Source organism: Delphinapterus leucas, chromosome 17, assembly GCF_059928025.1.
Source record: "Delphinapterus leucas isolate spDelLeu-1000000601 "Yukka" chromosome 17, BTC_Dleu_Yukka2, whole genome shotgun sequence".
NCBI lineage: Eukaryota > Metazoa > Chordata > Mammalia > Artiodactyla > Monodontidae > Delphinapterus > Delphinapterus leucas.
In genome coordinates this window covers 50139527-50165709 of record NC_143145.1, presented here as the reverse complement: position 1 = coordinate 50165709, position 26183 = coordinate 50139527, and the positions used below count along the sequence as shown (strand labels likewise).

The window sequence follows — 26183 nt, the reverse complement described above, 5'->3', positions numbered from 1 at the left end:
TAGCAGACAAACCTCTCGGGCTGGTGAGCGCCAGTTGGCACCTATCCTCTGTGCGGGAATCTCTCCGCTTTGCCCTCCGCACCCCTGTGGCTGTGCTCTCCTCCGCGGCTCCTAAGCTTCCCCCCTCCGCCACGCGCACTCTCCTCCCGCGAAGGGGCTTCCTAGTGTGTGGAATCCTTTCCTCCTTCACAGCTCCCTCCCACTGGTGCAGGTCCCGTCCCTATTCTTTTGTCTCTGTTTTTTCTTTTTTTCTTTGGCCCTACCCAGGTATGTGGGGAGTTTCTTGCCTTTTGGGAGGTCTGAGGTCTTCTGCCAGCGTTCAGTAGGTGTTCTGTAGGAGTTGTTCCACGTGTAGAGGTATTTCTGGTGTATCTGTGGGGAGGAAGGTGATCTCCGCGTCTTACTCTTCCGCCATCTTCCCCTCCCAGGTATCCGTTTTTTCTAGACTTTTCTTTCTTCAGCTCACAAAGGGGCCCCTGAGGATTAAGCAGAGGAACGTCAGGGTTTCTTCCAGGCCAGCTTCAGCCCTGGGATGTTCAGGGCAGACTCTCATTACAAACCTCAGTTTCTGAGGCTCCTGGCTTATGGCCATTTAGTATAGAAGGAGGCTCCTGGCTGGGGAAGGCTCAGACAAAACGATGCAGGTTCTAATCTGTGGCAGTGGGCAATGGGGGGCGGGGGGTGTCAGTGCAGGAAGAGGCATTCGCTGCCTTAGGCATTTAAACCATTGCCTTCTCTTCAGGATGACTCACCTGCAAGATTCTGTGGGGTCCGCCTCCTGCCACCATGCTACAATTGCCGGATTTTGGGTCTGGAGCAACCCAGGTCTTCGTCCGGCATTTCCAGAGAGTGCTTTCTCTTCGGAGCACGTCTGGGGACTGGCTTCTCTGCTTCCACCTTGGCTGGCGAGGCCAAAGGAGCATCTTCCATGGGGAAGAGAGGGAAGATATTCCAGTTTGGAAGAACAAAAGCAAAGACACACTCTTCTCTACCTTGTCCTGCCCCAAATATAAATTCATAGCACCTTCACATTTTTATAACTATGGACTTAAAAAGACCAAGAGATTAAGGGGCCTACCCAGTGTTACACAGGTAGTGGAGAGGTGTTCTGCTCAATGGTTAGGTTCATGGTGGGGCTCCGGATTTACAGCTGATAGGAATGTGAGGACAAGCTCATGCCATTTCAAACATTTCCAAGTGGTACTGAGAGAGATGTTGAAGGTGCAAAATGAGGGTGCTGAATGACCTCACAAAGTGGGGATGGTGGGCCCATTTTAACATGAAATTGAAAATAAATTCATGACAAAAGGACATAATAGAAAATGACAACATAATCATAACACTCCCCTCTCCCCTGGAAGTAAAATTCATTAGAATCCTCTCTCTCTCCACCATGAAAGGATGAGATAAAGTCTCAGCAGCAGCCCCCGTGAAAAACATGGTCAACAGGGTGAAGAGGTGTCACTAAGACCATATGGTGCGACTCAGAGAAGCAAAGAGACAGCTCTGCCCTTAGCCTGATGAGGCCCACAGGAAGGAACATGTGTGGCAACCTTGGATAGTGTGGCAATGAGAGAGAACCTTCTTTAGGAGGGGACTCCCTGCTGCCACCTTGAAAAAGCAAATATGGGACATTCGTTTACTGTGGCTCTTGCAGAGGCGATGTGCCCAGAGGTTGGGCCACCCTGCTTGACAATCAAAGCACCTTGTATTCCTGTGCTGCTTGAAAGCTCCAATCGCCGGATTTTGGGTCTGGGGCAACCCAGGTCTTCGTCCGACCATTCCAGAGAGTGCTTTCTCTTCGGAGCACGTCTGGGGACTGGCTTCTCTGCTTCTACCTTAGCTGGCGTGGCCAAAGGAACATCCCCGTAGAGCCGGTAGCCACCAACCAGGCAGTATGTCTCCCCATGCCAGCCCAACTGCGTTTCTCCACACCCGCGGTACAGGACATGGTAGTGACCAGGTGTAGGATGAGAAGCGGGAGCCACTGCTGCTGCAAAGAAAATCAGAACTGATCAGTCACTTCTGCTGTGCACAGTCTCCTGCCAGAATTTCCCTCTCTCATGTCTCTCCCAGTTTCTGGCTGAAGACCTTTTAATCTACTTGACGTCCAAAACACAGCCTTGGCGCATCATCTCTATGAGTCCCTAGAGAAGGGACACTGGCTGCAAAAGCAATCCCTAGAGCCTAGGGCTGCAGCACATGAGGAAGTCTCTTCACCATTCCCAGGGAAAACAGTAGAACCCGAAAGTAATTGCAATCATGATCCTCTCCATCTCTCCCTTCCACAACAGAGAAAACATTTCTTGCAGTCTGTCACTTCTGAGGCTTTCATGGAAATGTCTTTCAAGTTTTGGAAAAAAATAATCTAATATAAATTGGTTAAGAGCCCCGCCCACCTTGGCAACCCCTCTTGGGCCCCATTTATACTGCCTATTTCAACCACACTGAACTCTAGCTGTCTAATACTTTTATGTCGATTAGAACAAGGCCAAATACTGAGGCAGAGTGATCAGGAGACTCAGAACCGGGTTCTGGGTACCAAGTCTAGGCTCACATCAACCCAGCCTCCTGGGACACCATCTCCTCAGCCCTCCAGTCTCATTAGCACTTCATCACCGCCCCCCCTTCGTTCTTACGGTCTTCCCATCAATATGGCAACACCCTCTCCCCTAGTACTCAGCAACTCAGTAAGGGATGTGTCTGAGGGGACCGATATAGATGTCTACATGATAGCACAGTGGTGCCTGGGTTTGAAGGTGCGGTTCAAGAGTGGCCCTGTTCCTCAAACCGCTCCATTTGCAACTTGCCAACAAAAATGCGCTTGTCTTTTGTTAAGAGGCCAATCAGGAAAGGGTCTGAATGGAAGCATCCTGTAGCCCAAAGGGTAAGGCTACATTTATAAAGCTCAGAACCGTCCTGCACACTTGTCCAGGGATGAGCTCTCACTTGTCCTCAGCAGTGAGAACTGGGCGTCCCTGAAGGCGTCCCAGGTCACTGGTATTACTTACATTTGGGGGGAAAGTGCTCAGCTGTACGTAGTTGGCAACCCCCACAGGAACATGTGCCAGCCGGGTGAGGTTGTGTGTATATCACACCTCCTGTAGAGTTGCCCTGTCTGGGTGTACCTGCTGCACTGCCCACCCAGGGAACAGAGCACAGGTTAGAGTACACATACACTACCCGGTCACACATTTTCACACAGACAGCCAAAAAGATTGGTATCTGGTGGAGAACGGGTAGAGAAGTTTCTCTGAGCGCAGCCCGTTTGCACAGTTATGCTGCCATGGAAACCCTGAGAACGCCTGTGAGGGCATCACTACCCAGTGACGTCATATATGGAACCTTTGACTTGAGGGGCAGGCTTGAGGAGGAGGGGCAGTTTTGTGGAGGAGAACAGGGTAGAGGCAAAGGTACTCTGCCTCGCCCCTCACCCCTGGGCCTCCCCACCCACGCCCCAGCCTAGTAGACACCCCACGTGGGGCGTGCCGGTGGGCTGGCACAGCCGCAGGGGCCACAGGAGGGCAAGAGACACCCATATTCTGAGTTTGGCTTGAGAGACAAGATTAACGTAAGAGACAGCTAGGTTGTATGGCACTGACCCTAAGAGGCAGAGATTTGTGTGGCCTGGGGAATCAGGGAAGGCTCCTTGGCAGTCGGCCTGAAGGACAAGTGAGATTTGGACCCATGCGGAAGAGAGGGAAGACATTCCAGTTTGGAAGAATAAAGGAAAAGACACACTCTTCTCGACCTTGTCGTGCCCCAAATATAAATCCATAGCACCCGCACATTTTTACAACTGAGGACTTAAAAAAACCAAGAGGCTACGGGGCCTACCCAGTGTTACACAGGTAGTGGAGAGGTGTTCTGCTCAATGGTTAGGTTCATGTCGGGGCTCCAGATTTACAGCTCATAGGAATGTGAGGACAAGCTCATGCCATTTCAAATATTTCCAAGTGATACCGAGAGAGATGTTAAAGGAGCAAAAGGAGGGTGCTGAATGACCTCACAAAGTGGAAATGGTGGGCCCATTTTAACATGAAATTGAAAACAAATTCATGACACAAGGACATAATAGAAAATGACAACATAATCATTACACTCCCCTCTCCCCTAGAAGTAAAACTCATTAGAATTCTCTTTCTCTCCACCATGAAAGGATGAGAGAAAGACTCAGCAGCAGCTCCCATGAAAAACATGGTCAACAGTGTGAAGAGGTGTTTCTAAGACGATTTGGTCCGACTCAGAGAAGGAAAGAGACAACTCTGCCCTTAGCCTGATCAAGCCTACGGGAAGGAACATTTGCGGCAGGCTTTGATAGTGTGGCAATGAGAGACAACCTTCTTTAGGAGGGGACTCCCTGTTGCCGACCTCGAAAAAGCAAAGGTGGGACATTCGTTCACTGGGGCTGTTGCAGAGGCGATGTGCCCGGGAGGTAGAGACTGCTTCGACTACCATTTTAGAGGTTGGGCCACCCTGGTTGAAAACCACAGCACCTTCTATTCCTAAACTGCTTGAATCAGCGGGTGCACGTTAGGACACACGAAGTCAGGCCCCATTTGGAGCAGATTGCCTTTGGGAATGGTAGAATGTAAAATGTGAAGGGGAATGCTCTGGAGGAGCTTTGTCATGGCAGGTGGGCCAGCATGAGACCATTCAGATTCTCCAAGGCTCCAGAGATTACTTGGCTGGGAGCATCCCTCTGATGTGGTGGGGGAACTTCTACCTTAATAGGACCTGGCTGGGCATCTGGGGGAGGCAGAATAAATGGTTTATTAACTACGAGAGCGAGAGACTCACCTGGGGGGTTCCACAAAAGCACTTAAAAAGACTTGTACCTGGATTCTTGAGCCAACCCCAAGAAAACTTATCTAGATGTGGAGTAGGGCTCAGGAAGCTGCACTTTTAATAAGCTTCCTGGGCAGTCCCACCACAGTGGTCCATGGATAGAGTGACCAAATTATTGTGTATTCTCGGTTGCTTTTGGGAGTCAAAGCGGGCAATATGAGAAACCGCAGCAGCCCTACGTATAAACAGGGAATATTCAAGGCAAACAGAGGTGTTTAGTTATTCTATGCATGAATCAGATTTGAGAAAAGCTAGCCTGCTGGTTAAAGAACACAACCCTTACGACAGACAGACCAGATTCTGTCCTACTTACTTGTGTGATTTTTGACCAAGTTCTTTTATCCTTCTGACTGTTTCTTCATATGGAAAAGAGCTATGGCTGTACATTTAGCACAATATTCTCTTTTGGCAAAAGTTGCTCTGGGTCCATGTGTGCTCTCTGCAACGTAATCCTTTACAGTGCGCAAGCATTTTTAAGTTGTTTGGTGAAGTACTACACTTGACTTTTAACTGTTCATTACTTTGGGCAAAGCTTATGTAGTGCTGCAGAGACTAGAACCTATGCAGAGATAGTGAGAGGATGTTATAAGCTTATTCTGCTGGTTTATGAAAAACTTTTAACCTTTTCTCCTCTTCCTCAACCTGCCACCAAGAGATGAGAAAGAAGGCAGAGCCTGGAAATGCACACCAAGCAATACTTCTGGGGAGTTAGTTGGAGCGGGAGGGCTGACGCCTGAGCCCAGCTCCGCTTAGCCGTGCGGGTCCGCGGCGTGTCCAGCGGCTGTGGCGGAACCCGAGGGTGGTGGGCGTGGGCCCGTGTCGCGGCTGCACTGGAGCGGTTAGTGAGGGCCATGGGCCGTTCTTGCGCGGCCGCCACATTCCCAGACCGCCCGCCAGCCCTCCTGGTTCCTTCGCCGCTCCCCGCCGCCGGGAGCCGGGAGCCCAGAGAAGCCCGCAAACGGGCACCTGCGCCCGCCGCCCGGAGATACACCAGAAATACATCTACACGAGGAACAACTCCTACATAACACCTACTGAACTCTGGCAGAAGACCTCAGACCTCCCAAAAGGGAAGAAAGTCCCCACGTACCTGGACGTGTGGATGAAAGGCTCTTGGTGCTGCAGCCAGGAGGCAGTGCTGTGCCTCTGAGGTGGGAGAGTCAACTGCAGGACACTGGTCCACAAGAGACCTCCCAGCTCCACGTAATATCAAATGGCGAAAATCTCCCAGAGATCTCCATCTCAACAACAGCACGCAGAATCACTCAACGACCAGCAAGCTACAGTGCTGACACCCTATGGCAAACAACTAGCAAGACAGGAACACAACCCCACCCATTAGCAGAGAGGCTGCCGAAAATCATAATAAGTCCACAGACACCCCAAAACACACCAACAGACGTGGACCTGCCCACCAGAAAGACAAGATCCAGCCTCATCCACCAGAACACAGGCACTACTGCCCTCCACCTGGAAGCCTACACAACCCACTGAAACAACTTTAGCCACTGGGGACAGACACCAAAAACAAAGGGAACTACGAACGTGCAGCCTGCAAAACGGAGACCCAAAACACAGTAAGAGAAGCAAAATGAGAAGACAGAAAAACACACATCAGATGAAGGAGCAAGATAAAAACACACCAGACCTAACAAATGAAGAGGAAATAGGCAGTCTACCTGAAAGAGAATTCAGAATAATGATAGTAGAGAGGATCCAATATCTTGGAAATAGAATAGACAAAATGCAAGAAACATTTAACAAGGACCTAAAAGAACTAAAGATGAAACAAACAACGATGAACAATACAAGAAATGAAATTAAAAATACTCTACATGGGATTAATAGCAGAATAACAGGCAGAAGAACGGATAAGTGACCTGGAAGATAAAATAGTGGAAATAACTACTGCAGAGCAGAATAAAGAAAAAAGAATGAAAAGAACTGAGGACAGTCTCAGAGACATCTGGGGCAACATTAGACGCACCAACGTTCAAATTATAGGGGTTCCAGAAGAAGAAGAGAAAAACAAAGGGACTGAGAAAATATTTGAAGAGATGATAGTTGAAAACTTCCCTAATATGGGAAAGGAAATAGTTAATCAACTCCAGGAAGCACAGAGTCTCATACAGGATAAATCCAAGGAGAAATACGCCAAGACACAGATTAATGAAACTGTCAAAAATTAAATTCAAAGAAAACATATTAAAAGCAGCAAGGGAAAAACAACAAATAACACACAAGGGAATCCCCGTAAGGTTAAAAGCTGATCTTTCAGCAGAAACTCTGCAAGCCAGAAGGGACTGGCAGGACATATTTCAAGTGATGAAGGAGAAGAACCTATAACCAAGATTACTCTACCCAGCAAGGATCTCATTCAGATTTGATGGAGCAATTAAAAGCTTTAGAGACAAGCAAAAGCTGAGAGAGTTCAGCGCCAACAAACCAGCTTTACAACAAAGGCTAAAGGAACTTCTCTAGGCAAGAAACCCAACAGAAGGAAAAGACCTACAATAATGAACCCAAAACAATTAAGAAAATGGGAATAGGGACATACATATTGAAAATTACCTTAAATGTAAATAGACTAAATGCTCCCACCAAAAGACATAGATTGGCTGAATGGATACAAAAACAAGACCCATATAGATGCTGTCTACAAGAGACCCGCTTCAGACCTAGAGACACATACAGACTAAAAGTAAGGGGATGGAAAAAGATATTCCATGCAAATGGAAACCAAAAGAAAGCTGGAGTAGCAATTCTCATATCAGTCAAAATAGACTTTAAAATAAAGACTATTAGAAGAGACAAAGGACACTACATAATGATCAAGGGATCGATCCAAGAAGAAGATATAACAATTGTAAATATTTATGCACCCAACATAGGAGCACCTCAATACACAAGGCAAATACTAATAGCCATAAAAGGAGAAATCGACAGTAACACATTCATAGTAGGGGACTTTAACACCCCACTTTCACCAATGGACAGATCATCCAAAATGAAAATAAATAAGGAAACACAAGCTTTAAATGATACGTTAAACAAGATGGACTTAATTGCTATTTATAGGACATTCAATCCAAAAACAACAGAATACACATTTTTCTCAAGTGCTCGTGGAACATTCTCCAGGATAGATCATATCTTGGGTCACAAATCAAGCCTTGGTAAATTTAAGGAAATTGAAATTGTATCAAGTACCTTTTCCGACCAAAACGCTATGAGACTAGACATCAATTACAGGAAAGGTCTGTAAAAAAATACAATCACGTGGAGGCTAAACAATACACTACTTAATAACGAAATGATCACTGAAGAAGTCAAAGAGGAAATCAAAAAATACCTAGAAACAAATGACAATGGAGACACGACGACCCAAAACTTATGGGATGCAGCAAAAGCGCTTCTAAGAGGGAAGTTTATAGCAATACAATCCTACCTTAAGAAACAGGAAACATCTCGAATAAACAACCTAAACTTGCATCTAAAGCAATTAGAGAAAGAAGAAGAAAAAAAGCCCAAAGTTAGCAGAAGGACAGAAATCATAAAGATCAGATCAGAAATAAATGAAAAAGAAATGAAGGAAACGATAGCAAAGATCAATAAAACTAAAAGCTGGTTCTCTGAGCAGATAAACAAAATTGATAAACCATTAGCCAGATTCATCAAGAAAAAAAGGGAGAAGAGTCAAATCAATAGAATCAGAAATGAAAAAGGAGAAGTAACAACTGACACTGCAGAAATACAAAAGATCATGAGAGATTACTACAGGCAACTCTATGCCAATAAAATGGACAACATGGAAGAAGTGGACAAATTCTTAGAAATGCACAAGGTGCCAAGACTGAATCAGGAAAAAACGGAAAATATGAACAGAACAATCACAAGCACTGAAATTGAAACTGTGATTAAAAATCTTCCAACAATCAAAAACCCAGGACCAGATGGCTTCACAGGCGAATTCTATCAAACGTTTAGAGAAGAGCTAACAGCTATCCTTTTCAAACCCTTCCAAAATATAGCAGAGGGAGGAACACTCCCAAACTCATTCTACGAAGCCACCATCACCCTGATACCAAAACCAGACAAGGATGTCACAAAGAAAGGAAACTACAGGCCAATATAACTGATGAACATAGATGCAAAAATCCTGAACAAAATACTAGCAAACAGAATCCAAGAGCACATTCAAAGGATCATACACCATGATCAAGTGGGGTTTATTCCAGGAATGCAAGGATTCTTCAATATACGCAAATCAATCAATGTGATACAACATATTAACAGACTGAAGGGGAAAAACCATATGGTCATCTCAACAGATGCAGAGAAAGCTTTCGACAAAATTCAACACCCATTTATGATAAAAACCCTGCAGAAAATAGGCATAGAGGGAACTTTCCTCAACATAATAAAGGCCATATATGACAAACCCACAGCCAACACCATCCTCAATGGTGAAAAACTGAAAGAATTTCCACTAAGATCAGGAAAAAGACAAGGTTGCCCACTCCCACCACTCTTATTCAACATAATTTTGGAAGTTTTAGCCACAGCAATCAGAGAAGAAAAGGAAATAAAGCGAATCCAAATCGGAAAAGAAGAAGTAAAGCTGTCACTGTTTGCAGATGACATGATACTATACATAGAGAATCCTAAAGATGCTACCAGGAAACTACTAGAACTAATCAATGAATTTGGTAAAGTTGCAGGAAACAAAATTAATGCACAGAAATCTCTTGCATTCTTATACACTAATGATGAAAAATCTGAAAGTGAAAACAATAAAACACACCCATTTACCATTGCAACAAAAAGAATAAAATATCTAGGAATAAACCTACCTAAGGAGGCAAAAGACCTATACGAAGAAAATTATAAGACACTGATGTAAGAAATTACAGATGATACAAATAGATGGAGAGATATACCATGTTCTTGGATGGGAAGAACCAACATTGTGAAAATGACTCTACTACCCAAAGCAATCTACAGGTTCAATGCAATCCCTATCAAACTATCACTGGCATTTTTCACAGAACTAGAAGTAAAAATTTCACAATTTGTATGGAAACACAAAAGACCCCAAATAGCCAAAGCTATCTTGAGAACGAAACACGGAGCTGGAGGAATCAGGCTACCTGAGTTCAGACTCTACTACAAAGCTACAGTAATCAAGGCAGTATGGTACTGGCACAAAACCAGAAAGATAGATCAATGGAACAGGATACAAAGCCCAGAGATAAACCCACACACATATGGTCACCTTATCTTTGATAAAGGAGGCAGGAATGTACAGTGGAGAAAGGACAGCCTCTTCAATAAATTGTGCTGGGAAAACTGGACAGGTACATGTCAAAGTATGAGATTAGATCACTCCCTAACAGCATACACAAAAATAAGCTCAAAATGGATTAAAGACCTAAATGTAAGGCCAGACACTATCAAACTCTTAGAGGAAAACATAGGCAGGACACTCTATGACATAAATCACAGCAAGATCCTTTTTGACCCACCTCCTAGAGAAATGGAAATAAAAACAAAAATAAACAAATGGGACCTAATGAAACTTCAAAGCTTTTGCACAGCAAAGGAAACCATAAACAAGACCAAAAGACATCCGTCAGAATGGGAGCAAATATTTGCAAATGAAGCCAGTGACAAGGGATTAATGTCCAAAATTTATAAGAAGCTCATGCAGCTCAATGACAAAAAAAAAACAAAGAAATCCAAAAATGGGCAGAAGACCTAAATAGACAATTCCCCAAAGAATTACATGTATATTGCAGTATAACTGCTTTACAATGGTGTTCGTTTCTGCTTTATACCAAAGCGAATCAGTTATACATATACATATGTTCCCATATCTCGTCCCTCTTGTGTCTCCCTCCCTCCCACCCTCCCTATCCCACCCCTCTAGGTGGTCACAAAGCACCAAGCTGATCTCCCTGTGCTATGCGGCTGCTTCCCACTAGCTATCTATTTTACGTTTGGTAGTGTATATATGTCCATGCCACTCACTTTGTCATGGCTTACCATTCCCCCTCCCCATATCCTCAAGTTCATTCTCTAGTAGGTCTGTGTCTTTATTCCTGTCTTACCCCTAAGTTCTTCATGACATGATTTTTCTTAAATTCCGTATATATGTGTTAGCATACAGTATATGTCTTTCTCTTTCTGACTTACTTCACTCTGTATGACAGACTCTAGGTACATCCACCTCATTACAAATAGCTCAAGTTTGTTTCTTTTTATGGCTGAGTAATATTCCACTGTATATATGTGCCACATCTTCTTTATCCATTGATCCGATGATGGACACTTAGGTTGTTTCCATCTCCTGGCTATTGTAAATAGAGGTGCAATGAACATTTTGGTACATGACTCTTTTTGAATTATGGTTTTCTCAGGGTGTATGCCCAGGAGTGGGATTGCTGGGTCATATGGTAGTTCTATTTGTAGTTTTTTAAGGAATCTCCATACTGTTCTCCACAGTGGCTGTACCAATTCACATTCCCACCAGCAGTGCAAGAGTGTTCCCTTTTCTCCACACCCTCTCCAGCATTTATTGTTTCTAGATTTTTTGATGATGGCCATTCTGACTGGTGTGAGATGTGTAATACCAAGAATGAACTGCAATGTAGACTATGTAATGTAAACAGATGTAAACTATGGACTCTGAATGATTATGATGTGTTACTGTATGTTAAACAGGTGTAATAAATGAACCACTCTGGTCGGGGGAGGCTGATAATAGGGGAGGCTATGCATGTGCAGGGGCAGTGAGTATAAGGGAAATTCCTGTACCTTCCCCACAACTTTGCTGTGAACCTCAAACTGCTCTTTTAAAAAGTATAAATAAATAATAAAAGAGAAATCATATCCTTCAAGAACAACGAAGTGGGGGAAGAAGGGGTACGTCTCCGTCAGAGAATTATTAGCACTGCCTTCCCTTCTACTTAGGGCTCTAAGGCATTAGGGCCATATGCTACAAACAACATTCAAACCAAAATAACAAATGAAAGATTACCACTACTAAGATGAGAAAATGGATCTGTTGAGATGCGGCAGGGTGCTGAATATATCTACTTCCTTTCCCTGATGGTTCAAAACACTGCTAACTCCCTGCCACATCCTGGTAGAAAGGCTGGATTCACACACTTTCCAAACCGTAAAATCTAGAAATACATATTCCAACAAAACCTTAACTAGATATAAAATTACTCTACAATCAAGCAAATTGGAGGTAGTATGGAATTCATTTTAAATTGGCTTTTGGCTGAATATAAAAATCAGCAGTTTAAAGGCCCAGAATAATTTTCAGCAACTAAGGCTTACGCATAACTTAAGAAACTCATTAGCTTCTTAAATTCTTAAATTTTCAGAGCCTGTGAAAGCAGTATAGCCTGGCTATATATTTCAACCAACACTCAAAGCACGTAACACCAGGTAGCATCAGAAAATTTTTTAAGAAATTGATAAAATGCCTCAGCTGCCTGCTGGAGCAGAGGGAGGAAACAGAGCAGAAAAAAACAAAAGACAAATACAACCAATAACAAAAGCAGTCATCTCACAAACTTTTAGCTGAAGGCCTCCCTCCAGACTCTTGCATGATTTCCTCCTTTGCCTGATTCCTTTTAGATGTAAACATTTATATGGTGATCCTACGGTAAAGATTTATGTGAGTCACCACTTTGTTCTATATGTCAAACAACCTAGTGCCTTCCACATATTCTTCTCCTGTAACTCAGAGCAGAACAAGACAGGAAACCTGTACTCTCTCAGAGACAAGACTCTGCCAACATAGGCCAACTTCCTGAGAAGATGAGGGTTCCCATCGTTTTAATTTGCTGGTAAATTATTGTAAAGGCAGACTTATTTTGTTCTTTGTTTGTTTTGACGGGACACCTAAGTCAGCTTGAAATTACCTTTGATTTCAAACTCAAGACTAAACTTTATCAGACAGAACAGGAATCTGCCCAGTTCTGCCACTTGCTAACCAGGTAACATTGGGAAAGTAACAGTAACTGAGTGTTTGCTACTAAAGCACCGTTCAAACTGCTTTACTTAGATTCATCCATTTAATCCTCAAAAAGACCCTTTGAGGGGAGACCCAAGGAGACAAAGTAACTGTGTGAGAGAACAAGTAACCCACTCAAGATCACAGAGCTGGTAAGACAAAGAACTAGGATTAAACCAAGGTAACCTTTTTGCCAGAGCCTGTACTCTTAACCACTTTACTGGTGGGTTTAAAATTTTTTTAATGTAACCCACTATAAGAAATATGTTCTACAGGGCTTCCCTGGTGGCGCAGTGGTTGAGAGTCTGCCTGCCGATGCAGGGCACACGGGTTCGTGCCCTGGTCCGGGAAGATCCGACATGCCGCGGAGCCGGCTAGGCCCGTGAGCCATGGCCGCTGAGCCTGCGCGTCCGGAGCCTGTGCTCCGCAACGGGAGAGGCCACAACTGTGAGAGGCCCGTGTACCGCAAGAAAAAAATAAAAGAAATATATTCTACAGCACAACCCAATACATATATATTTTATCAATTAAGACTGACCTGTAACTTGAGAGTCTTTGTTATATGTATAATTGAAACCAAATTTTATGAAAATATATTCATTTTATGCAGTACACTGGTATTTTCCTACTGTATTTTATTGTTTAAAATTCCTTGTCAATCCTCACCAAACTGATTTCAACTTCCACTGAGACTCATGACCTGAACTTTGAAAAACAAGGTACTACATTTCTTTTTACCACCATGGGAATTTTGTGAGGATTAAATATGATCATGTGTACAAACCTTTAGCACAATGCCTGACACAGACTGTGCACCCAGTGCGTGATAGTGATTATTACTGATCTTGTAAATTAGCAGTAAGTAAGGGAGGCAAGGACACTTAGGGGGAAAACCTGACTGGAGTATAGGTGAATTTATGGCCTGTTGGCATCTTTCCCGGGCAGTGAGATAGGGAATTTCCCCAGTATTTTCAATTTATATTGTAATGGAAATCCACATTTAGAAAGAGACCTGGCTTGTAGCTAACTCTGATTTCCTCTTCTTCACTATAAAGGGCAATTTACAAGTTGCTATGCCTCTCTGCTGGAACCCTCAGTAGACCCAATTTTTGCATTTATGTTCCCATCCCGCACTACTCTGGACACTATGAGCTTTACGAAATTGGTCTTCAGCTGGGGAGGTGCACTCATTTCCTATTGATGCTTTAGTAATTACCACTACCTTAGTGGCTTAAAACAACACACACTTATTATCTTACAATTCTAGGGCTCATAAATCTGAACCAGACCTTACTGGGCTAAAAGCCCTTCTGCTGGCTCTGGGAGACAATCCCTTTATGTTTTCCAGCTTCTTTTTAGATGCCAGTATTCCTTGGCTCTTCTTCCATCTTCAAAGCCTGCAACAGCAGGTTGACTCCTTCTCACATCAAATCACTCTAACTCTGACACGGATTCTTCTTCCCTGAATCTTCTGCCTTCGTCTTCCATCTATAAAGGATCCTTGTGATTATACTGGGTCTACCTGATAATCCAGAATAAGTTCCCTATTTTAATAACTTTGATTTAGTCACATCGGCAGAGTCCCTTTTGCCATGTAAGGTAACATTCAGAGGCTCTGGTGATTAGGATGTGGACATTTGGAGGGGGAAGAGGGTCAACTATTCTGCCCAACACAGGAGACAAACCTTACAAAATAGCAAATAAGATTTAACAACAACAACAATAACACATAACATTTATTGAACATTTACCATACAATAGGCATTGTGCTGAGTGCTTTACCTGCTAACTCATTTCCTTGTTGAGAAACCAAGGCTCCAAAAGATCAGAGTGTCAAACCTAGGTGTGCCTGACTTCAAAGGTCATGCTCTCAACCACTTGACTACATAATTAGGTACTAGATGTGTGTACAATTAGTGGTTTGCAACTTCTCCCCAGCAAGTACTCCTTTTTCTCTTTCCCCGCAAGAACCATATTTTGAAAAATTCTGTATGTTAACTTTTTTCATTAATCAAAGATAATTGTAACAGCTGATAGCTTTGAGCTAACCTCTCTGCCTCTTTGGATTTATATAGTTCCAGCCAAATAATGCAGCTTAATATTTTATTTAACATATTTTGGCATCATTTTGGGATACTGAAGCATAACCCACTTTGTAGATGCCTAGGAGTTCAGAGAAGAAGGAAATCAATGGGGATGGGTGGAGCAGTCAGAAGAAATAGGGTCTGACTTCAGTCTCAAAGAAGCACAAATTTCACATAGACTAGAGAAGAGAAAAGATCATGAATGAGAAGTGAGAACAAGTACATGTAGGAATGAGACATAGGGAGCTTGTTAGGAGAACTGGACAAAAGAAATTAAAGAAGAATAAATAAAACATTGAGGCTTTGAAAGATAGGTAAATAAGGTTGAATTTAACCAGACAGGAAAATGCAGAAGCTGGAAAATTTCTGAGCAGGAGCCCTTGGGCTTGGGGAGATTAATCGGCTAGAACAAAGAGCATGAAAGGAGGAAGTGAGAGACTGGCAATTGTAATTCACCTTCCAGGAGGGAAATTGGTGGCTGGGAGGCATAGAAAGGGGTAGAGACTAACTTTTCACTATACCCCTTTTGATTCTTCTAAATTTTATACAATGTACATGTATGAACTAATGTCATATATAGATACACATATGTAATATATATAATGTATAAGTAACATATAGAAGCAGACATGTATGTACGACTATTATTACTGACCCAAAATACCATATAATAAAACTACACCTCTACTTTTAGCACACTTAAGAAATAAGGATAAACCACTCCTCAGTTGTACTCTGCACCCCACAACGCCTGCCCTGAGTAGAGCAACTTCAGCAATTTTCTCATTGGTTTAAAAAATTGATCCTTTAGTCTCTGTCTACCTACCTCATCCTAAGCATCAACTCCAGGTTGGGCTGGTGCCCAAGCAATTATATACTGCTCTTACATGTTTGCCCAACTCGAACGAGAACCTACTTCAGAACTGACTCAGAAATCTCACAGGATGTTGCCATTCACCCCCAGGATCAATGATCAATAAGAGAGTTATAAGGTCTATACCTTCTGACCCAGCTCAAGGTCCTGACTCAGACAATGCTTGCTAGCTGGCCTCATCCCCACATGAGGAGCCCCTCATCCCCTAGGCTCCACTTCATCACCAGTGTATTGGCATCAATATTTATCTTTTCAAAGGAAATTGTTTACCTCATAAATCAATAGGTATCCTGTTGTTATCAGTTGTTTTGTTTTTAAGAGCTAATTAATGAAATAACTTCATCAACGATTTTGTGGGAAGATGTTGAACCTTTGTACTTTCTGAATAATCTATGTTTTATTTGTAGTGTTAGAAAGCTCAGCAGTGAAAGCAAGTACCCCATACTGCCCAGGCACACAACCTGCTGCATTAGCGCTCTGAGCAGTAACTGAGACAAATGGACGACTACATAATTATTCTAATGTTTTGAGGTTTAGGGAGAGTTGCATTAGAAAACAATTCCTTCATCATACTGTGACTTCATTACATTCAAAGCCATAGTGGCTAGCTCTTATAGTTTAGAAGTTATACATGAAGATGACATAAATAAATACAAGATACAGCAGGCAGAGGAGAGAGATAATAAACCAAAACTGACTGACACAGCTAGATCCTAAAAGCCAGCTTGGTTACTCTTTGAACATGTTGCCAATTTTCATCTGTAAGATAACACGCTATATTGTATGAATCAAAGTGTTACATCTAATTATTTGATCTGCCTGTCTTATGTTAGTCAGTGGAGAAATATTTATTGAGCTCCACACAGATGAGTAATTTTAGAAACCATGTTAGTAGGGAAACATCCAAGAGTGGAATAAGTGCTAAGCCTCTAAAAACTGTTCTCTCTTTTCTTGAAACTCCTGGAAGGCAGGAAATACCCTGTGTTTTTCTATATGTGCCTTGTGCAGTGCTCACCCTCAAATGACACTAAACTAGAACAAAGAAAACCTTAAAGAAGAGCCATGATTCAAAACTAAAATTAATTAGTATGTCACAGTTCATAAAGTACTTCCCTTACGGATGAGGAAAGCAAGTTTCAGTAAGGATAAGCAATGCAGGTACAAAAATAGAGACTGGGGTTAAAACCAAACATGATCTTGTTAACGTGTTTTTATATGTGTGATTAAGGCCAAGCCTTTGCCCATCTACCCACAAATTATAGGTAAGATGTTACAAACTCATATTATGGAACCTGACTCTTAAAACATTTTATTGCCCAGAGTGTAGTGAGGTACACACTTCATTCAGCATGCTATTGCTTCTTTGCAACATACACACCCACCAGTTGTCCTGGTGGGACGTGGTTCTCATTCTTGGATTTTGTAGCCCTCTCTAAAATGTACCAAAAACTCTCTGGAAACAACGAAAAATGATTCTCTCCTTTGAACTGACCTTCAGATCACCTCTTTCTGTAAGTTTTTCTCAATCATTTACACTCTACAAAATAATAGTGATTAAATTCCTCGTTCACTAACTCTCTGGTAACTTCCATACTTCAGCATGAATATAATTGAACCTTTTTACTGTGTTTCTGTAAAATATTTGTGTGCATAAACATATGTACACTCTGCTACGTCTCCAATGATAGCTTCTTAATAACTGAGATATTTCAGGCATTTAATTCAGATGTATGCACCATTTGAGTACTCACTAAATAAAAATATATACAATGCTTTTATTCTAATAAGTTCATTATCTCATCACAAAGCAAATATAAAGAAAGCTGCAAATTTATGATATTCGGCTCTAACTTTTACATGTATAGGTCCTGGTTTTACTGTGATTCTAGGATACTATATCGTGTACCTCATTAATAAGAGCCCTCTGATAAACCTGAAATAAACCATCTGGTTTACTCCCAGTTCTATCACCTTTTACTTGTAATACTTGAAGCTAGTCAATCTACTCTTAGACTTAGTTTTCCCATCTTTAAAATGGGAATTGTTGGGGAGAACACTTACCACCATCCCCTCATTCCACGTATTTTCTTCCAGGAGGAGTTCTTTCACTGGAATAACGTACCCAGGCTCTCGCTGTACCATCCACTCCCCTTCCTTCATCAGGCCAGTACTCCTTCCTAGGGGAAGAGAAGTATCTTACCTGACTTGTAGGTTTGGTAACATAGTAGCTTATCTTTTTTCTTCCCTTTCTTTCTGGAATCTTCCTGTCTTTATAATATCATTTATTAGCCCCATCATATCTCAATAGAGATAATAATTACAACACAAGCTTGTCTTAATGATATTGTATTTGGTAGAATGTAAAACATTTTTATGTGTGAGAAGTTAGTATTTCAATTTTAATACTTCTTTCATCTATTTATTTCATAATAAGTTTTTAAAGATTGATATATTCATTCAATCAGATGACTAAGTTTTCACTAAATCTACTAAAAGGAATAAACTTAAGTTAATACCTAATTATGCTTGAAATCAAATATCTTCCATCCAACATATTCAGTTGTACATGGTTTCTTTAATAATATTTTAATTTTCTAAATAGGTGAAAGAAAATACTACTGCTACTTAGACTACAGTCTAAGAGTTTAGAGATAAAGTTTAGATTCAGAGAGTTATCAGAATATTGGCTGCAAAGATTTTTAAAAATCTGGTACTTTTGTCATAATTTTACCTTTGTGTTGGTGTATTAAGTGAGTTACTCTATGGAAATTGCTTAGAAGAGTCCCTAACACGAAGCAACATTATATAAGTGTTAGGTTGTTGGGTTTTTTTAATTTATTAATTAATTAATTTATTGGCTGCATTGTGTCTTCGTTGCTGTGCGCGGTCTTTTCTAGTTGTGGCGAGAGGCAGCTACTCTTTGTTGCGGTGTGTGGGCTTCTCATTGCGGTGGCTTCTCTTTGCTGTGGAGCACAGGTACTAGGCACGTGAGCTGCAGTAGTTGTGGCACGCGGGCTCAGTAGTTGTGGCTTGCAGGCTCTAGAGAGCTGGCTCAGTAGTTGTAGTGCACGAGCTTAGTTGCTCCACAGCATATGGGATCTTCCCGCACCAGGGCTTGAACCCGTGCCCCCTGCATTCGCAGGCGGATTCTTAACCTATAAGTCTTAGTTATTATTGCTGTTGTCGATATTGTTGTTGTTGTTGCTGTTTTAGAAATTCAGTACCTCATGTCCATATCCCCATAATCCACAAAGGACTTGAAGGGGGATATTATGGCCAACCAGAATCTCTTCCTCAGGAGTTCTGGGCTATGAAAAAGAACCTACACCATAGCTAAGTCCCTAGAGAAGTTAGAGGAGCCAGTTCTTTAACTGAAATGCAGACAGTGAGGGCTCCAGGCTGGGTAATAACTGCTCTATGAATCTGCCAACGTCGTCTATCCAAAGATCACCAGGAACACATCTGCAGTTCTATAAATCTGGGTTTACTGACTCATTGCAAGCAGGAGTTATGGGTACCATGAGGAATCAGGACATCTCAGTAAGAGGATGTTAGAAATAATTTATTATAGGATTTGGACTTCTTGTAGGTGATTCTGTGGAGCATTCAAGGAAACGGGTATCTTCCCTGCATTGGATGCTGTCTGGAAGCAGGAGTGATTCTCTGATCAGGTATCTCAATAATTTATATCTAGACAGTGAGAATAATGAAATTGAGATAAAGCTATAATTGGTAAAGAAGAAGCAGGCACTTATTATTAGCCAGGAAAGGGCAATGTTTGCTCATTTTTGTGGTTTGAACAATGTTTTTACCTCTGTCTGTTCAAACATGATAATGAAGTGGTCTTATTTTTTCTTGCTCCACTACAGTGACAAAATAGTCCTGTCTGACGTTGATGTTCTATGAAAGTGTTTATGTTGAACAGGAGAATGCCACAGATTCACTGGGAGTGCCAGGCCAGCTTCCAGCTAATAAAGGCTGCTTTTCTCTTTTTTAAACTAGGTAAGAATGCTTTGCTTGAAGGGCAGAGCTGGCCAGGAAAATAACTATTATTATTATTATTTACATAGATTGACAGGTTTATAACTTATAAAGTTCTTTTATATTCATTGTAAAACTTGAGTCTCTCAGAACAATCCTGGGAGACAGGTAGGCTATAGGGCCTCCACGTCGCACAACTCTAGGGGGCCCATTCATAACGTATTCCACGTGAATGGCACCTCCCCAGTGTGAACAGTGTCCTTGGCAGGAGTTGTGCAACAAGGTTTCCCTGGCAGGGCAGACATTTCTATTCCTTTTTACAATTATAAAAATTAAGTCAAAGAAGCTTCCTGAGTGTTCCTTAGTTCCCAATAAACCTTAAGAGTTCTCTCTGGCAACCTGTTCAGCTGCTGACATTGGATCTTTGCTTCAGTCATGTTTCCGATTCCAAATTGCACCAGCCGGCGCTGTTATGACCTAGACCAGTGGTCCCCAACCTTTTTGGCACCAGGGACCGGTTTTGTGAAAGACAATTTTTCCCCGGACTGGGTGGGGGGGATGGCAAGCGATGGGGAGCGATGGGGAGCAGCAGATGAAGCTCCGCTCGCTTGCCAGCCGCTCACCTCCCGCTGCGCGGCCCAGATCCTAACAGGCTTGTGCACCGGTACCAGTCTGCGGCCCGGGGGTTGGGGACTCCTGAACTATACTGGCTACTACAATAAGAAAAGCTCTGCCTTCTTCCACAACTTTGTCTATGCTTGCCCAAAAAAGGACACTAAAAAGGGTACTGAACTTATAATCTCTTTCATATAGCCACTGCCTAAAGCAGAAAAAAAAAAGTGTGTCTTTGTCTGTGTGTGTGTGTGTGTGTGTGTGTGTATTGCCTAAAAAATATATCTTAGTATATTTTGCCTACAAGCTAGGAGTGACAGCTGGAGAAAATGATTTTGAGTTCTGAAGACATTTGAAAAAGCAAAATATCCTGCTTAATTCAGGAGCTAAAATTTTTAAATGCAGACTGAGCTACTGGTAACACATCTTTCCACACTCTTGGAAACCTGCCAAGTAAAATGTCAAAGAAAATGGAATTTCCCATGAAATGTCCATTAATAATAAATTTTTGTCCATCACTGTCTTTTTGTAGCTGGGAAATTCCCCCTTGCTACTAAATTCCTCTCCTGAGATATCATATAAAGTGAAACTGAAAATGTAATACCCTAGTGACACAGCAAGCAGTTTCTGGAAAGAATATGAGCTTTAATTCAAATAGATTTGTGCAGGAATCATGTCTCTGTAGTTTAAAAACTCTATGACTTTGGGCAGTTTGCCTTACCTCTCTTCATTAAATTACCATGCAGGCTTCTTTCCCCTAATTTCTGAGTGTGCCCTGGACTTCCCTACCAGAACATTTATCACACTCTACTGTAATTGTATGCTTAGGTTCTATCTCCCTTAGAACACTAAAAGCATTTTAAGGACAGAGACCATGTGTCTTTTGTTATCCCTGTATTTCCAGCACCTAGCATTATGGCACATAATATTTGTTAAATTTATTTGTTGTCTTAGGGAAGGTGAACTGGAGATCTGAAGAATCAGGAAGCCTTACTTCTCCTTTACATACCTTTTTATAATTCTTGTGGTTCTTTGTTATGGCAGTCCCTGGAAACTAATACACCCAGGTACAACTTTTTAAAGCTTTTTAGTTGGAGATAATAATAGACTCACAGGAAGTTGTAAAAATAATACAGAGTGGTCCCACATATCCTTCACCCATTTTCCCCCAATGGTTACCAGATGCTTTCAGACCAAAAAATAGAAAAAATTAGAATATGAGATGTTTTTAATTCTTGCATTTGCACTTTTTTAAGTGGTTTATTTTTCAACTTTTCTGTCTTGTTTCTAATTTTAAAGACTATGAGATATATCCCCTCTTTTTTTGGATTTCCTTCCCATTTAGGTCACCACAGAGCATTGAGTAGAGTTCCTTGAGCTATATACAGTAGGTTCTCATTAGTTATCTATTTTATACATAGTAGCAAGAGTGTATATATGTCAATCCCAATCTCCCAATTCATCCCCCCCCCCACTTCCACCCTTGGTGTCAATACGTTTGTCCTCTACATCTGTGTCTCTATTTCTGCTTTGCAAATAAGATCATCTATACCATTTTTCTAGATTCCACATATAAACGTTAATATATGATATTTGTTTTTCTCTTTCTGACTTACTTCACTCTTTATGACAGTCTCTGGCTCCATCCACGTCTCTACAAATGACCCAATTTCATTCCTTTTTATGGCTGAATAATATTCCACTGTATATATATACCACATCTTCTTTATCCATTCCTCTGTCCATGGACATTATATGTATACATATAGCTGATTCACTTTGCTGTACAGCAGAAATTAACACAACATTGTAAAGCAACTATAGTCCAATAAAAATTAATTTTTAAAAAAATTAGAAAAATAAATAAATATAAAGAACTTACAGGAATAAAAGGCATTGAAGTTAAAAAAACAAGCAAAACAAAAAAACAGACTATGAGAGATTTCAAGCATGCCATTTCAAGCTACCATGTCCCTAAAATAGCACATGCAGATATAAATAACCTTTATTCTCAGTAAATGGAAAATATGACTTAATATGATTCTACAGAATTTTGAATAGATGAATTCAACATATAGGTGTGAGGCTTGTTTTTAAGCCTAATTTGCATAATTATTCTCATGTTTTTTGTTTCTCATTTAGTTGATGTAGTTTAGCATCAGTATTCTTTAGGTTTCCTGTCATTAGCCATTCATTATAGGCATTAATTAAACAATCTACATATCACTAAGAATACATATTTTTTAAGCTGTATAATGGTGAAACTATCATGAAAGCTAAAGTTTGAGGTTGTGATAAAAAAATTGAAGCCAGATATTCAGAAGGTCTGCAATAAAAAGAATCTTAGCATTTAAATAAGTTTAGAAGCACTGAAATACAGGAATCAGCAGATCAATATTATACTATCTATCTTGAAAAGAAATGAAAGAAGGTGTGTGGAAAACAGCACTCTCATTTGTCTGCAGAAAAAGAAAACTGGAACAACCTCAGTGAAGGTCAATTCAACAATACAAACCAAAATTACAAATGAACATAACTCTTTTGTCCAGCAGTTCAGCTTCTAGGACATATATATGGATACACTTACACATGTATGAAATGACATATGTAATGATTACTTATTGCAGCATAATTTGTAATAGTAAATATGTGGAAACCAGCTAAGTGTCCACCAATGAGGGGTAAATTATGGCATATCCATCATTTAAAAAAAAAAAAACTTGAGAAAGCTTTTTATGTATTTGTATGGAAAGATATCTGAAATAGATTACTAAGTGAAAGACAATCAAGGTGAACAGTATATACTGTAATACTAATTAAATAAAAGTAAGAGACATAATATACACCCACATATATTATTTATTTTGTATTTAAACCTATTAACCTTTTATTGAAGTATAACATATATATATATATATACAGAAAAGTGCACATTGTGTAACTTCAAAGAATTTTCATAACTGAACATACCCATGTAACTGGCACCAAGAGTCTAGGTCCTAGATCAAGAAACAGAACATTTCTATCACCCCAGAGGCCTCATCCTGTCCCTTCTAGTCACTATGACCACTCTACAAAAGTAGACATTATCCTGATTTCTAAAAGCATAGGCTAGTTTTGCTTACTTTTGTACTTAATAGGAATTGACTCATAAAATGTATACTCTTCTGTGTCTGGCTTTTTCATCCAGTATTGTATTTGTGCAATTCATCAATATTGCACACTGCTCAATATCATTGCTGTTTAGTATCCCACTGTGTAAAAAAATGGGCCACAAATCATTTACTCATTCTACTATGTATGGATATTTGGGTAATTTCCAGTTTGAAGCTATTATAAATAGCACTACTATGAACTTTCTAGTATATGCATATGCATGTCCATATACCTAGGCAAGGAATTGCTGAGGATCCTCATAACGGCAATTTTAATAGTACTGCCATACAGTTTGCAAAATTGATTGTACCAATTGACACTCCCACCAGCAATGTACAAGAGCTCCAATTGTTACAAAACCTCACCCACACTTGCTGTATTCTGTCCTTTTAATTTTAGTTATTCTTGTATTTGTGTAGTCATACTGCACTGTGGTTTTAACTTGTAGTTCTCTAATGACTGATGATGTCGAGCACCTTTTCACATTCATGTACTATTTGCTATTTAGATATACCCTTGTGTGAAGTATCTAGGTCTTTTGCCTAATTTTCTATTGAATTATCTGTCTGTTACACTTTTAAATTTTGAACCATGTGAATACTAATTTTTAAAAATTTTAAAGTAATGTGATTAAAAATATACATAAATTTCAGAGTGCTCTATGCTGCATGTTCTCTCCTTCGAGGTTTATAATACACGAGTATTTCAGAAGCTCTAAAAAGTCTTAGAATTTTCACCACACAACAGTTGGAGAAACGCTGTTTCCATTCTTGTCTAATTTTTAGTTTTCATGGAATTAATAATTGCTTCCGTTTTTTACTTGCTTATATTTTTTAAGTTCTCTCTCGAATTTTATCACGTATTTCATTAGATCTATCAAACATCTATCAATATAACTACCCAAATACTCAAAATTAGTAATCTAAATAAATTCAATTACACTAACCAGTCTTTCTTCTTGGAGTCTGCCATCTTCCTTCTCCGGTGAAAACGATTGCTCTCTAATTCTGCCACATATCTTTCACCCTGGCATTTCCCTTCACATTCTCCTGGTCCTTTTTTCTGGATCCCATGTCTTTCTCTTTCTTGTCTTGCTCTCATGTTTTGTTGGAGCACAACCTCTAGTAACTTGCCCTAAAAAAAAAAGAAAAAAAAAAAAAGGTGGATGGATGGATGGAAAATAAATGTTTTCATCCTTGTATATGTGAAAATGTTTTTATTCTACTCTTACACTTGATGGATAGTTTGACTATAGGATTCTAGGTTGGAAGTTATTGTCTTACAAAACTTGAAATTTCACTGTAGTGTTTTAGCATAAAAGTGTTATTGTTGAGAAACCCAATGCCATTCTAATTCCCATCCGTTTATTCCTGCTTCTTCCCTCTAAAAACTTTTAGAATCCTCTCTTTATTCTTCGTGTTCTGATCTTTTTAATGGTCTGCTTTAACATAGGTCCTCCTTCATTCACTGTGGGTAGCTGGTGGGTCCTCTAAATATGAAGATCTTTGTCTTTTGGTCCTGGAAGAAATCCTTGAATTATTATTTTGATCATTTCCTCCCTTCTTAATGTTTGTTCTCTTTCTCTAGAGTTCTTAGTTTGTAAACTGACTGGATGAATGAATGAATGGGAAAAGTTTTCTGAGCACTTTTTGTAGCAAAAAGCTTATTAAGGAATGAACCACAGATTATCAGACCATATCTTTAGAGCTAAGTATTTTATTTTAAATTATCAAATTTTAAAACACACTCTTTCATTACAGCTTCCATTTATTGTGAAATGTAACACTGCTACTCTCATTTCAGGCAATACAAAAATACAGGAAGCACTGATTTTCTGTAGGCAGAAATCCCTGATTGAGGTCAGGCATTCCCTATTACTTTTGCTTTAGAATTCATTAAATGCCTAGCATGGACTTGGTATTGTGTATAATATTTGCACCACACTTTGCAAAATAATCATTTCTGGTGTAGAAAAGTGTTTGTTTAAGGTAAAAAGATCTTTGCAGTCTCTTCTGAGTGGCATTAAACACCGCATTCTTCCCAGATCTATAAGAAAGTAATGTTTGCAGTCTTACCTGGAATCAAGGGAGGGACTCTCTCAAGGTTACTTTTCAATCTGTGTCTGTAATTATGCATGTCAGGAGAGAAAAAAAAAGTCAGAAAAATACGTCCCTAGTAGAGAAGCACCCAACAGGAACTAAACATCTGAACGTTTAGACAGGATTAAACTCTGACAGGGCTTATCAGCCACCCCCACACGACTAATGTAGTTGGAAGTGAGGTTAGATTGGAGTCCAGATAAGCAAGTGAATCTACAACCCTACCTGACTCACCGGGCTGAGAAGTGCGGAGCCCTAGTAAGTCACCACCGCACGTCCTCAAAGGGATTTCCGCGCAGGCGCGGAGTCAGGAAATGGCAGCTGCCACACCCACCCCACTACCTCTGTCTGGTGTTTGGTGACTCCCGGAAGACGCGCCGATGGGACCACGGGAGATTCCTCCTGGGTGGGAGGGTCCGCTGACTGGGTGTGAAGCTGCTAAGAGGAAATTTCCCCAAAAGAAAACCTTTCCAACCTAGTGGGTTGGGTGGAGAGAAGAC

The 26183-nt window shown here is 40.8% G+C and overlaps 1 long non-coding RNA gene across 1 annotated transcript; it reads right to left on the bottom strand.

The window, feature by feature from the left end:
- LOC149746992 (uncharacterized) lies at nucleotides 1-26097 on the bottom strand. The gene is made up of 8 exons (XR_016388423.1): nucleotides 26026-26097; nucleotides 25660-25706; nucleotides 24531-24718; nucleotides 22045-22210; nucleotides 17897-18012; nucleotides 1706-1993; nucleotides 753-923; nucleotides 1-476 (listed from the first exon to the last, which is right to left on the bottom strand). It is a non-coding gene; the product is annotated as an uncharacterized LOC149746992 (long non-coding RNA).
- Between the last annotated feature and the right edge of the window lie 86 nt (nucleotides 26098-26183).